Raw genomic sequence first — 14,855 nt, forward strand, 5'->3', positions numbered from 1 at the left:
TTCTAGGTTGTGCAGATCTATGTAAAAAATGGTTACCATAGTGGTTATAACAGTACATACTATCATAATTTGAAGAACCCTGCAAATAATCATGTTTGGTAAATTTAGCAGACATTACTAAATCAGACATCATATTATTAATGCTTTCGAAGTCCCAATCATCAGCAAATGAGTTTGGTTTTACAAAGTCACTCAAAGAGATCTTAATTTGGTGTGGATATTTCAGGATCTCGACCGGACCATAAATTTCATAGTCAGTGTTGTCCCAGGCTACCCCACCAGGTATCGGATTGGCTGTGAAGTTGGCTGAAGAAAGTTCTCTTTTCTCGACGTGTGAAGATGTGTGTGGTTTGAGGATCAAGTTGATTTTCTGACTTGCTGTGTCCATTTTTTCATATTTTCCCTCAATAAAGCGTCCCAATGTTAGTATCATGATGAGCCAAAGTATGAGGATAAATGCACCAAAACCCACCCAAAATTCAATCCATGGAGAAATCAGATATGTTTCTTTCAGTTGTTTCAAAAGTTCTTTAGCTTTATCTTTAAAGGTTTTTGATGATGGCTGTGTCTTTGATTCACTGAAGCCTTCAGAGGAATCATCGAAGTTTATGAAGTATCCAGATGATGTTCTGTCAATTGTTCCAATTGCTTCAGGATTACTGTTTCTTGCATTTTCACTTGGTACTTCATTATAGATTGGTGTGTCTCTGCTAAATGTTTTTATTTGGGTTTTCAGAGGTCTGAGTTCTATTGCATTGTTGCATAGTCCTTGTTGTTCTTCTGTAGGCGTTTCGAATGTGATGAGCCTCTTCGTTAGGACCTCTGTACTGGTAGCAAACCTTGGTGTTCTGCTACTTATTGGGAGTCCACTTGGCCTACTGTTTGTTATCGGCCACATGTTGTGGTTTTACCAGGTCGATGGATACAACTCGGTTCTCCTTTTTACCAGCAAGTGGCGGTAGTACAACTGATCTTGTCCCGTTGACAGACAAGACAGGAACTGCTTTTCTGTAAGAAGGCCCAAATTCCTTCTTTACCGCGATCTTCTCCCTGACTAGATCCCCGACTTTAGGAATCCAGACAGGTCTTGCTGGGACAGGTGGTGGTTCTTCAGTGGTTGTTGGCTGTTGTTTCAACTTTATGTTGCTCAGGTCTTTTCTTGTTTTGTTTAAGTCCTGCAAAATAGCCAAACGGTCTTTGATATCAAAGCTTTTTTCTTTCACCACTGAAGTCTGACTGTCAAGGTCAGAGATAATCATCCTAGTTCCGAATAATAATTCGTACGGACTGAATCCCTTCAGAGAATTTCTTGGCAAGTTATTGAGACTACGTTGGACACTTATTAGATGTTTGACCCACCCAGCTCCCGTACCTAATATCTTTTCCGTTATAGATTGCTTTATGCCTTGGTTTTTTCTTTACACCATCCCGTACCCTCAGGAAGGAAGTGAGAAGATTCCCGCTGGGCTATGCTCATTTGGCCATGTTTCCCCTCAGGCTGGAGGGCTAGAGTGAAAACAATGGTCAAACATAGCATGCTCTTAGCGTATATGCCATTTAGACTCGCAAATCTTTGTATAACAGTCCGGACGTCAGCCGAGTGCTGGTGATCTACATTATAAGTGGAACTAGCCTGTATAAGTTAATCGCAACCCTTCCGTTTTTACTCCTGATTTTTCCTGGAGTAAACCGACGAGGTATTAAACTGTTTCTTTCCCCACTGCGATCTCTGTTGCAGTTTGGGCAGTTTTTTACAAACATGGTGTGACGCAGGCTCATGCCTGGCCACCAGTACCGCGATTGTAATTCTTCCAGAGAATCTTTTAGTTTGAGGTGTCTGAGACCCTCGCCCATATGTGCGTCTGCGATTAACAAGCTTCTCCTGTCCATGTTTGGAATCACTCTATCCCCCACTTCAGGGATTCGAGCAAAAGGGACGGAGTTTGCATCGATTATGTATGTATAATTGAGTGGATAGTTGATCGGTAACGCTGAGCAGTCGCCTTTTGATGACGTTTTTACTGCCAGCACTGTTTCACCGTCAATGTATTTTAATGTACGCTTTTTTCGATCTACGGGAGCCGTTTTAGTTGCTGCCGCTGTGGCTGTTTCAGCCAATGAATTCCCTGCAACGTGAACGCCATCACGCTGATGACTCAGTGAGTGTGTCACGTGAGTCTTTGGTAGTTCTTTTTGTAAAAGAGCTATTTGTTCCCAGAGCAGTTTCTGCTTTATTGGTGCATCTGTGTCATCTTTGTAACCGTTTTGAATCCATGTCTGCAAATCCTTGTTATATGATTTGACGCAGTAATATGAATCTGACACTATAAGTGTCGGGAATTCGCGATCCGCATTATCTAGCGCCATTTTCAATGCTATTATTTCTGTTTGTTGTTCAGAATTAGTTTCTATTGAGTGTGTTTTTGTTAATAGAGGTTTTAGTTTACCTCCGCGCCACACTTCTTTTGTAATCCCACATGTGGGGTTGTATGCTTGTTCTCCCCAAACGGGAGGTTGAGCATGTCCGTCTGTATAAATTACACAGGCGTAATGTCGTAAAGGTAGAATGTCGATTGGCAGAGGATATGTTTCTTCATATTCTAGATTTTTTTCAACTCTTCTAGTTCTTAGAAAATTGTCAACCAGGCTATACTTGATAATTCATATCCTACGTACAAGACTGTTAGATGGGCAATTCTGGATTTTTAAAAATTGAATTTGTAACCCTCTGCTGCGAACCCAAGTATTATGGTGTTCACTCTCTTCAAGTGAGTCTCCAAGTCATCATCTGTTAAGTAAATGTCATCGACATAAGATAATGCTTCATCATCATATAGTTGTAGTAATTCTGTTACTCTCGCTGAGAATACCCCCGGGCTGTTCTTGTACCCCTGGGCTAACCGACAGAATTGTTTTTGAGTGCCATTTATTGAGAATGCAGTTAAATATCTGCTCTCTGGTGCTATGTTTTGACAAAAGAATCCATTAGAGATGTCTAATGTTGTTTTGTATTTTTTGCGCACTATGTTATTCATTAGTGCAGCACTGTGTGAGTTTTGCACTGCAAAAGTTTTGCAACATGTGTTAAGGTGTCGGTAATCCAAAACTAGACAATATGAATTGTCTGGTTTGGAGACCGGAAACAAAGGGTTGTTCATTTGTGAGGTGCAAGTTTCAATCACCCCCTGGTATTCTAGCTGATCTAGTATTTCATTTACCTGTTTTTTAGCTTCTTGCTTAATTGGGTACTGCCTTTGTGCAGTTGGTTGTGATTTTAACTGGATTTTGTGAGGAGGAGAGTCCTCATCCCATCCTACATGATTTTTATATAAGGCAGGAGCTAAAGCCACTGCCCATTTTCTGGCAAGTGTGTATTTTTTATGAATCGGGATATGATTCGAGAAGGCAGGCATAATTACTTCTTCGCCATGAGGGCACTCCCTTACAAACTCTGGTGGCCAGTCTTTTTCAGCTAGAAGGATGTCATAGCCCTTGGAGAGATTATCCCAAAAAAGTCCCCTTATTTTCCTAGTCTTATCTCCCTCTATACGTAATGTTATTTCGTATATTTTGTGAGGTTTGCTAACTCTGGTGTCAGCAGTTTCCACTTGAAGATATTCATTCGTGTCCACTGTCTCCAGATGATTCATAAGGACTTTGCGAGCTATGCTCACTTCTGCTGCGCTGTCTAGCATTGTCTGAGCCCACTCTCCGTTTTTCAGTTGTGTCCTCAGTATTCTCGGCATTGTTAACTACCTTGATACTGGCTACCTTCTTTTTTGGAAATTGTAATTTCTTTTTTAGTTGAGCAGGTTCCTTGTCTTTGGACTTGGTGTGCTCTTCTCTTTGTTCTGATCGTCCTCTTCTTTCCGATTTCTGCGAGGAAGTCTGAAAAGATTGAGAGGGACGTGTATCAATGTCTTGATATCTATCAGGTTTTTTAATATTATCCCTATTTCTAAGGTTATATCTTTTCCCAGAGGGGTCACTCTGAGGTGACCTGTGTCTTTGGTTCGGAGATTTCTCTCTTCGCCTAGGAGACCTTCCTCTGGACTGGAATTTCTTTTCTTTAGGATTGGATTGTTTGTTTCCATCCCAGTTCTTTTTTGGTGAATTGTTATTAAAAAATATTTTTTCTGGACTTTCAGTCAGTTGTGGTTTTACTGGTATTCCACCTAAACTATCTCTACCTAGTTCCTCATAGGATTTTTCTATGATTCTGGCAATTTCAGCTGGTTGGTCTGCTATATCTGTCTCTTTTAACCTCTGGCGGATCGCCACGTTTGCTGCTTCTCCCTTTATGTTGGCTAATAATATAGCCGAGACCTGCTTGAAGTCTTTTAGTAATTTCATACCAAGAGTTAAAGCGGGTTCAGGTCCATATTCATCTTGAATTTGTTTTAGCACATCTGGTATTACCGAAATGGATGGAACACCGTGCGTTTTTGTGTAGATGGAAGCAAAGACTGTACCCCAAGTGTCACAGTCCTCAATGTGTGGTGCGATTCCCATTGGAAGGCAGATAGTCAGAATCCTGTGCTTTTCTAGCGGGGTGGTGTCAGGAAACACCGCCTCTATTTGGGTGATTTTCTGCGCTAGCCAGAATGGTATTTGTTCCCGTTTAGCCGGTACTTTACCTAGGCAGGATTGGATGTTCTGTGGTGTAATTTTATTTGTGTTCCCCTGGTGAGGGGTCAGCTGTGGAAGTTTAGTCGCTGGCTGAATTGTTGATGTCCGCATCACATACTGAACTAATTGTCTATGAATTTTTATTAATTGTTTTAGCTGTGTTAACAGCTCTGCTGCAGACATCCCATTGATGTCTGGATGTGGTGTGTATCCGGCTAGGACCGGCCACGTTGCTCCTGGTCTACCTAAAGGACCGAGCCTGGTGATGTGATTGTTATGTTTTAGGGCGCCATCAAAAAAGAGCAAATGCTCTTGAAATTTGAGTGGTACTTCCACCTCCTCGAAAGGAGTGTACTCATTAGGAGGTTCCTCTATTTTGTAATAGTGGAAGTACTTTGTTACAGCATTTGCTGCTGGAAAATGTATCCATGAATAGTATACCTCTGTCTGCCGATATTCGTGTGCCTCAATTACAAATATGACTGTGCCACCTCTAGGTGTCAGTCCATTTTCTATAAGTTTCAGGGTTATAGATCTCCTTTTGATGACCGGGATGAGTATTATATCCCCGTCCGCATCTAGTGCTGCAGCATCAGCCGCTGCGAGTTCAGCTGCTAATCTAACTGCCTCTCTTTCTTCTTCATTGTCTGACATTTTACTGTCCTGAAGGTTATTTCTTTTGTTTGCAGATCAGGTTTCTTATGGAAACAAAGATTTAGATGCACAATATTTTGGAACAGTGTATCCTTCAACGTTGACTATACCAAGAACCATACATAGGAGTTCCCTCCTGCGAGGCCTGGCGGATATAACCTTTCACCCACTCCAGACGTCTTTGGAGTATTTGGGAAAAGGGGTCTGAGTGAGAAAGCACGACTGAGTTACTCTAAATGTCTTACGTTAGTTTTATCGCCCTTTCCAAACGCGTTGGGCGCCATGTAGTGTAGTTCCTATCATCCCAATAGGCTCTGCGCATTGGAATAATACCTACAGCAGTAAAGGCCTAGGCCAGACGTTAACTAGGTCTACTACTGTCGATATTAGACTTAAAGTTTTGGGTTTGCCAGCTTAGCTCAGAGTTCACTAGAAACTTTCTCGAATGTTCAAGGAGGACTTAACTTCCCTGATTAGACAAGAAGGGATTTAGTTTCTGACAACCATAGAACATGACAACTTTGCTCTCCCCTAATCAAGAGTAAATCTCGAGAGTCGTGTGAACAAAAGGCAATTTATTTTACTCAGTCAGTACGTGCATTCTTAGTCTCATCAGAATGTAGAGAAAAGGAAGAGACGGGCGTGTTCAATAAAAAGGTGTTATTTATTGATCAGTCTCTTTTCTCATACAAGAGAAATGGATCGATATTATTGCAATACTTATAGTTAAGTAAAGTGCATACATTAAAAGCAATAGTATAAAATAATACTGTAAAAACATTGATATGGTTTCTGAGCCATAAGATGTTTTAAAATGAATAAAATATATTACATACACATATACATTTGACTAAACGTGCTCAACTGGTGTTTCTAGATACGCCTACCCCGTGTACCTGACCTAAGCCTAATACGTGGGCGGGAATAGAAAGTTACAGTTTAAGTTAAGTTTGTTTTTGCCAAGTGAATAACTAAAGAATTCTCTGTGAGGGGTTATTCAGTTCTGTACCTGGAAGTTAGGATGAATGAGGAATGGTATCTCTCTCTCTGGTCTCGATATTCCAGGCTGCCTGCGAGGGCTACCCGGAAACGCCGGTGCTGGAATTCTCGGCAGGAGAAAGCAGCTTCTCTCAGCGCGTCAGGAAGGCGGGGCTGCTGCCAGCGGGGTCTGCTCTGCTCTTGGCTTCGGCAAGTATGGCTGCTCCGTCTCGTCACCACGCGTGTGTTTGCATAGGGCAAGATCGGTAATATTTATGCCTTTAAGGTGCCGAGATTGACGTAAGGATGGACTTAGATACGTCAATAAGGATGTCATACGACTTGCTCGTTAGCACATTCTTTTACTGAAGTTCTCGGTGAAATCAAAACAATGGCCGCAGGGTGTTGCCCAGGTTGTCATAGGTTTGATTTGTTATGAGAACTCCGTATGCCTTATCAGGGGCTGGAGGAATATCGCTTGTCTAATTAGATCGCAAGCGTTATGACCTAATCAGATAACACGTTCCTGTGCCGTAGTGTGACTGCGTCAGATAACGGTATCTGCATCATGGGGGTTTTCTGCCTCATGGGCTGACTGCTAGTTAACTTGTTGGTTTGTTTAACTAGAATAGGGTCAGGAATAGGGGGATCGATTCAGAACCTATAGGAATACATGACACATTACCCCCTTCACCTAGTCCATCCTCACACAATATAACACGGACAGCTAACAGGAACCCGCACACACTACTCCACCGACTTCTCAGTGCTTATGATGGAGCTCACTGGCACACACACCTACACCATCACCTACCCCTCCAAACTCCCCAAGAACGCAGCCAAATGCTTCAAACATAATCTTATAAAACTTCATCCTGAAACTCCCATAGCAGATCCCTATTTCTCCATACATAATGGACACACAACCAATGATATTATTTTCCACACGAAACGAAGAGCGCAATGGAGAAATAATTTTTCTAACTCTATTTACACTATCCGCCACCAGAAAAATTCCCCATGGTCTAGTTATCTCCATCGCCCCCTCCCAATTTTTCAAAGGATCGGCAACTGTCACCATCTATAATAAAGGTACCATTCTCATGCAAACCACTGATCGCAATCTAAGCCTCTTAGACAACATCTTCCCACTCATCAAAGAGCAAGTGTCTAACCCCCAAACGATCACTCATGCAACCCACTCTGCTAACACCCCACACCTTATCCCTACCGACAACAATGCTACTCCTTCCCGATCTCTACCAGCTGGTGATCTATCTGATACTCCCCTAACTCCCGCCTACACCAACACACGTCAATCCACCACACTGAACCCCCAACCCTTCTCAACTGAAGCTACTCATACGCCTATACCCAACCATCCATTCCCACAACCCCCACACCATCATCCACAACTCTATCTGCTCCAACAGATATGTCACCCTCCCCCACAGCACCCCTAACACACACACTCACACCTGCAACACCCTCACCACCCCTGCATACAGTGGCCCCAAACCGCACTCCAGGCCGGCCCCCAGAGCCTACATCTACACCCTTAACACAGACCCATCCCTCACTCGTCACCACTCCCACAGCTCTACCAACATGCACACTCCCACTTTCTGCACCCCTCCTATCCTCACTCTCACATACAACAAATTACACACCAGGCCAGACTCAGCTGCATGCATCCATATCCACACTCACAACACAGCTACTTACCACTCGCCCGCCTGCACAAAACGATAGACTGGACGAGATCATAGTCTCATTGAATCAAATCAAAGAAGAACTCCAAGCACTCAAGGATCGGTTCTCGAAACAACCTTGGGAATTAGAGCAACAAGACACCCCAAAACTAGTTGGCCCAGAATCCAACCTACAACGAACATGAATCCCTACCATCCCAATTGGCCCTCAGTCCCTTCCTACAACAACTCATGTCGGCCAATTAGAAGCACCAATCCGCTCTCAGAGAGTGATTTACTCGCCTTGCTGAATTCATATGCCGCTGCCCCCATGAAGCCTACCACACCTGCATCATCGCTGATTCCTACTATCACCTCCAACCCCCATAGATCCAGTAAATCAAACTCTAGAGGCGTCACAAACAACAACCTTAGAAGAATTCCTATCACTCAGGAACCTTCCGCAACCATCAGTATGCCTAAACTCAAATGTATACTCCTAAACTGTAGATCGGCTGTCAGACATGCAGCGGACATAGCTGACCTCATCCTCACACATGAGCCAGACCTGATAATGCTAACCGAAACCTGGCTAAAAGAATCCTCCACACCAATCATTGACATTTTAGTCCCACCTAATTACAATATCATCAGACTAGATAGAGACAGATCTGATAAGTCCGGAGGATGTATAGCCTGCATATATCATATGAGTATCTCAGTAAATAGAGCCATTTCCAAGCCGACTCCTCCCCCACCTGCAACGGTACAAATTATGTGCATATCTCGGTCGCGCAGCGGGCGAGCGCAGCAGGCACGCCGTTTGCGCGCCGAAGGCGCCCCTAAGGCAAGCCCGTCTGCACCCGTCCGCGACCAGAACGCGGCCGGGGCCGGACACGCTGACGGTGAGAGCGCTCAAATAGATAGAATTGTCTGGTCGAGGGATAACCTATGGTCTCTCAATACTTTGGCGGAAACCTGTGCACACAGCATCGATCTTGGGTCCTCCACTCTCCCTTATACCTGTAGGACATGTGGGCTACAACTAGGCATACCGGCCAGTACAAAGGCTGGAGGATCTACTAAATCCAAGCCACCAATCAGTAAAAACCTTAGCGCGGGACTTGTGAACTGTAGATCCCTTGCAAAGCATGCAGATGATATATGGCTGCTGTTGGAATGTCACCAATGGGACATATTGTTTCTAACAGAAACCTGGCTTAGCGATGATAACATGACTGCCATTGCACTGGCTATCCCCTCTGGATATAAAATTTGTTTCTCCAATCGACTAGGTGATAAAAGAGGGGGGGGAGTGGCAGTTATATTTAAAGAACAGCTCACACTCACCTCCTCCGCCCCCATATACACCCAGGGTCTAGAGGGACTACACTTCTGCTTCCAGGTGGGATCTCAGCTATCCCTAGCAGGACTAGTTATCTACAGGCCTCCGGGGGGGAAAGAATCCAACCTCACTACTCTGATGGATATGATCATACAAAGCTCCCTCCTTCACCCTCTGTTTCTTGTTGTCGGAGACTTCAACGTTCACATGGACAGGGCAGATTGTCCTTCAGCAGATTTACTGAGATCTACATTGATCTCAGCTAACCTCAGACTCGTTAATAAGGCCCCCACACACAGAGCGGGCCACACGCTTGACCTAATAATAACCAACATTCCAAACGTGTCGGCAAATATACCGCTACCTCTAATTTGGTCAGATCATTTTCTGATACCATTCCTAATCAAAATAACAGTTGATAAACCGGCGCCAAGCAAGTGCTCTTTTATGAAAAGACAATGGAGCAAACTAGTCCCCGATATCATGGGTCCAGTTCTTGCCCAGAACCCTCCGACCCTCACCTCCAATGTGGAGACGGATGCCCGACTACTCAATGACTGGATTGGCAATATGGTAACATATATTGCCCCGGCGACGGCCGCTACATCTAAACGAGACTCTCCATCTGCTCCCTGGTTCTCTCAGGAGCTTAGACTACAAAAATCAGATTGCAAAAAACTGGAGCGCTTATGGAGGAAAAACTACAAACCTCTACAGAAGACTTACTATAAGGAAGCATCCAAAAAATTGCATACAGCTATTAGAAAAGCAAAAAAACAGTTCTATGCGAACTCTATTCAGCAAGCTGAACACCCAAGAAGGGAAACTTTCAAAATAGTACAGTCTTTCTTTAAACCTATGAGTGTTGAGAGGGATGTCCTCCGATCAGTCTCATTCTGTAATAGCATCTCTGACTTCTTTGACTCTAAAATAAAGAAAGTCTATGAGTCCTTTGGCCCAGAGAAGATCACAGAAAAAAACGATCTAGCTGGCACTACATCGGACCACGCTATCTTGACACAATTTGCTCCGATAGACCTGAGTACAGTTAAGCTAGAACTCAGCCGATGCAAATCGGGCTCGCCGGACGACCCATGCCCTCCCAAACTTTGGAGTCGCATAGCCGACTTCGTGGCCCCCACTATTCAGCATATATGGAATTCATCCATCTCTTCGGGGACATTCCCGAATATCTGGAAACATGCTACTCTACTCCCCTTAAAGAAAAAACCAAATGGGGACCCCAAGGAGCTCAACAATCTTCGCCCGATCTCCCTCCTGGCAGCACCAGGCAAAATGCTTGAGAAAGTTATCCAGCGCCAATTGAATCAATTTATTGAGCAAAACAAAATATTACACGAGACACAATCAGGCTTTAGACCCAGCTTTAGCACTGAAACAGCACTAATTGAGATGGCCGAGTCAGTGAGGTGGTCGATGGATTCGGGAGACTCAGCTATATTGGTGCTCCTGGATCTGTCGGCCGCCTTTGATACGGTCGACCACAATATTCTGCTGCTGCGACTGGCGAAGCTAGGCATCCAGAGCCAGGCTTTGGAGTGGATACAATCATACCTGACTCAAAGGACTCAGAAGGTGGCATTAAAGAATGTCTCCTCTTCTCCAAAAACCCTCAGCTGTGGTGTCACCCAGGGTTCGGCCTTGAGCCCACTCCTATTTAATGTTTACCTTGCTCCACTCTTCACGCTAATTGCCAACTGGGGGATCAAGGCAATTTCATACGCCGATGACACCCAGCTGGTGTTCCCATATTCAGAGGTGTCAGAGACATCCTTTCTGAGTCTGAAGGGGTGCCTACAAGACGTGGCCTGCTGGATGAACACCAATAAACTAAAACTCAATGCCAGCAAGACAGAGGTGATCTTTTTCGGAAAAAGCCCCCCTCCACCATCTGAACTATGGTGGCCGGCAGAGATGGGACACGCCCCCTCGCCCAGCCACTCAGCAAGAAATCTTGGAGTCCGGTGGGACGACAAGCTGTCATTTACTTCACACATCCAGCAAGTGGCAGGTTGCTGCATGAGCAAATTGAGAAATCTCCGCAAGATTCTCTGATTTTTACCAACTAGCTGCCGAAAAACTGTAATCCATGCCACAGTTACTTCAAGGCTGGATTACGCCAATGGCTTGTATCTGGGCTTACCAAAGTATCTTATACGACAACTCCAAATGGTCCAAAATGCGGCTGCGAGACTTTTAATGAGGATTCCTTACAAACACTCTATCTCTCCGCATCTCCTTTCCCTTCACTGGTTACCAGTGGCAAGCAGAATAAAATTTAAAGCACTCACCCTGGCTTTTAGATCTCTGTTCGGCAACTGCCCAAATTACCTGAAAGCTAGACTACCAAGATGCACCCAAGCCCGGTCCCTTAGATCCAACAACAGTGTACGCATTACAGCCCCTAGAGCAAAAAGAGCCAGGTTAGGTGGACGCACCTTCTCGGCCAATGTGGCGGCACTATGGAACTCGCTACCCCCTGCTCTCCAACAGGCTCCATCTGAAGCATGTTTCAAGCGATTACTGAAAACCTGGCTGTTTGCCAAACCACGCTAGGCACCACGTTAGACTCCAGCTCTCTACCTAAACGGGCACAACACTGTTGCTATAGCGCCGGGACACCTCCTCGTAAGGTAGCTGTTCGCGCTTTATAAAACTCTGTATTATTATTATTATTTCCCCTTCTTTCCAGTCATGTGAATACATGTACCTCAACATCACTAGCAAGGGCAAACCTGTCTGTTCTCTGCACATCATCTATCACCCACCAGGTGAAAACCTCACCTTCATTGAACATTTCATGGACATGGTATCTGCAAACACGGGGCGACAAAATACCCAAATATCCTTGGAGACGTCAATCTCCATTGGGACGATCCTAATGATACAGCAGTAAACAGTCTCAGTAATTTCCTATTGACCTTGATTTAACGCAATTCTGCAACATCCCAACACACGACAAAGGTTCTATTCTGGATTTAGTGATCTCTAAAATTAACTCCATTCAGCTAGAGTCGATCCAACCATACGACTGGTCAGACCATCATATCATCACTTTCACCATTAAGAAACAGGTGAAATTGAACTCAGTGCAATCCACAAGACCAAAAGTGTGGAAAAGAGACCTGAGAAAACTCAACCCCAACACCCTGCCTTCCTCCTGCTCCAACCTTCTGCTACCTTCCGTAGGATCGTCCAAAATACACGACCTCACCAACCACTACCTCTCTACCATGACATCGATATTAGAAGAGGTGGCACCTCTTCAACTAAAAAGAGTCTCTCTGAAAGACTCAAAACCCTGGCACAACGGTATACTCAACGAGGACAGACGTTCACTCAGAACATCGGAGCGGCCTGGAGATCAATACCGTCCGCCAACCACCTCAAGATCCTCAGGACAAAAAGAAACGCATATTTCCGAAAGATCAAGCGCACAAAAGCCGACTTTTTTAGCCTTCAACGTGATCAGGCAAGAAATCGTCCCCAAAAACTCTTTGAACTGATCAAAACTCAATCTAAGGAGGCTCCTCATCGTCCACAAGAGTTAGAATGCCAGCAGCCAAACTGTGAAGAATTCTCCACCTTCTTCACCTTGAAATCTGACAACATCAAGAAAGACCTCCTAATGGATCTATCCTTATATGCAAGACCCAATACACAAACCCCTCCTGTTCCCCAAACTGCGCCATGCCAACTCCTATCTAAGTCCAACCCAAAAAACAATGCAGCCTAGTCATCACTTACCCCTACTCTGAAGATGCCATAGACAAAATACTCAGGGCATTGAAGCCAGCTAACCACCTCTCTGACCTGCGTCCGGCAAGCGCAGTTAAAGACCTCACTCCACTGCTTTTACCTCTCTGGTCCAAGATCATAAACAGTTCACTTTAACAAGGATGCATTCCAGAGACCCTCAAAGTAGGCCAGGTTTCACCCATTCTAAAGAAGCCCACAACAGACCCCACGGACCTTAGCAACTATTGTCCTATCTCCAATATCCCTACCTTAGCCAAGCTGCTGGAAAAATGTGTGCACCTACAGCTAACGAAACATATTGATCACTTTAATCTTCTCAACACCAATCAGGCTTCCGTGCAGGCCACAGCACAGAATCAGCCATGACACACATCATTGACGACGCGCTGCAAATACTCGACCAAAATAAATCCTGTCTACTCATCCTACTGGACCTCTCCTCGGCCTTTGATACGGTCAAACATGAGAACCTGTTAGACCTCCTGAAACACAGAATGGGTTTGTCTGGGACAGTGCTTAGTTGGTTCACTTCATTTCTCCAAAATCGGACACAACAATTCAAAGTCAATAACACAGACTCAATCCATCCACCACCTTTTTTAAAAAGGAAGTTAAAGCCATCCTCATGGCCAAGTTCACATGATTCTACAGAATCTACTGAAATCCTGTGACGAAGCGTACATGCGCCCCACCCACAAGACACTTTCTTTCATTTGAAGTTACCCCTAATTATGCTGTATTATTATATGCCTTGTACATATGCTTGTGATCTGCTCTCTTTTTCGGTTTAAGTAACATTTACTGTATGTACAGCGCTCTGAAATGCACTAGATCTTGTTCGCGCTTTATAAAACTTTCAAAATAAAAAATCCTAGACAAAAAATCTGCAATTACATTGTTTTGCCTGGTACATAAATTATTTTGTATATAACATTTTGCATCCTCATAGAAAGCCTTGCCACTCTGACGCAGAAATAACTCCCTTCGTCGTCAAAATTTTCACCAAGGGCTTGTGATCACAACGCAAAGTACACAATTTCCCCCATATAAAGGATTTAAAGTGTTCTAATGCCCATGCACAAGCTAAGGCCTCTCTCTCTATTATCGGATACTTCTCCTCACATGGAGACAAAGACCTTGATGTGTAAGCAATAACCTTTTCTTGACCGTTTTCACCAATTTGTGATAAAACTGCCCCAAGGCCCTATTGCTGGCGTCAGTAGTAATCACACTATCACGTGAAGGGTCAAAACTGTGAAGAGCAGTAGTTTTTGCAATTGCTTCTTTGATAGTTTTAAAATCCATATTACATGCCTGTGACCACACAAAGGTACCATTTTTTTAAGGAGTTGGCTAATTTTGTAAGTTTTAGTTGCAAAATTGGGCACATACTTTGAACAAATATCATCTTTACAGGTAGGTATATGAGCCACAGAAATAGCTGAAACTAATGAGGGTTTAGGTCTAGCACCTTGTTCATCAATGATGGGACCAAGATACGTTACACTTCTCTGTGCAAATTTGCATTTTGAATGCTCAACAGCAAGACTTTTACTTTCTAAAATACGCCTTTTTAAGTGTCATTAAATGTTCTTTTTCATCACTTCCAAAAACGAGGATGTCATCTTGAAAAAATCTGACACCTTTTTCTTTTTCAAAAAGTTGAAACATCAAACGTTGGAAAACGGCAGCCGCCGAAGCTAAGCCGAATGGCATGCGTTTATATTGAAAGCACCCAAAAGGAGTGCCAAAAAATGTAAACTTCATTGATTCAGGAG

Source organism: Lissotriton helveticus, chromosome 2_1 (genome assembly GCF_964261635.1).
Source record: "Lissotriton helveticus chromosome 2_1, aLisHel1.1, whole genome shotgun sequence".
In the NCBI taxonomy this organism is placed as follows: domain Eukaryota; kingdom Metazoa; phylum Chordata; class Amphibia; order Caudata; family Salamandridae; genus Lissotriton; species Lissotriton helveticus.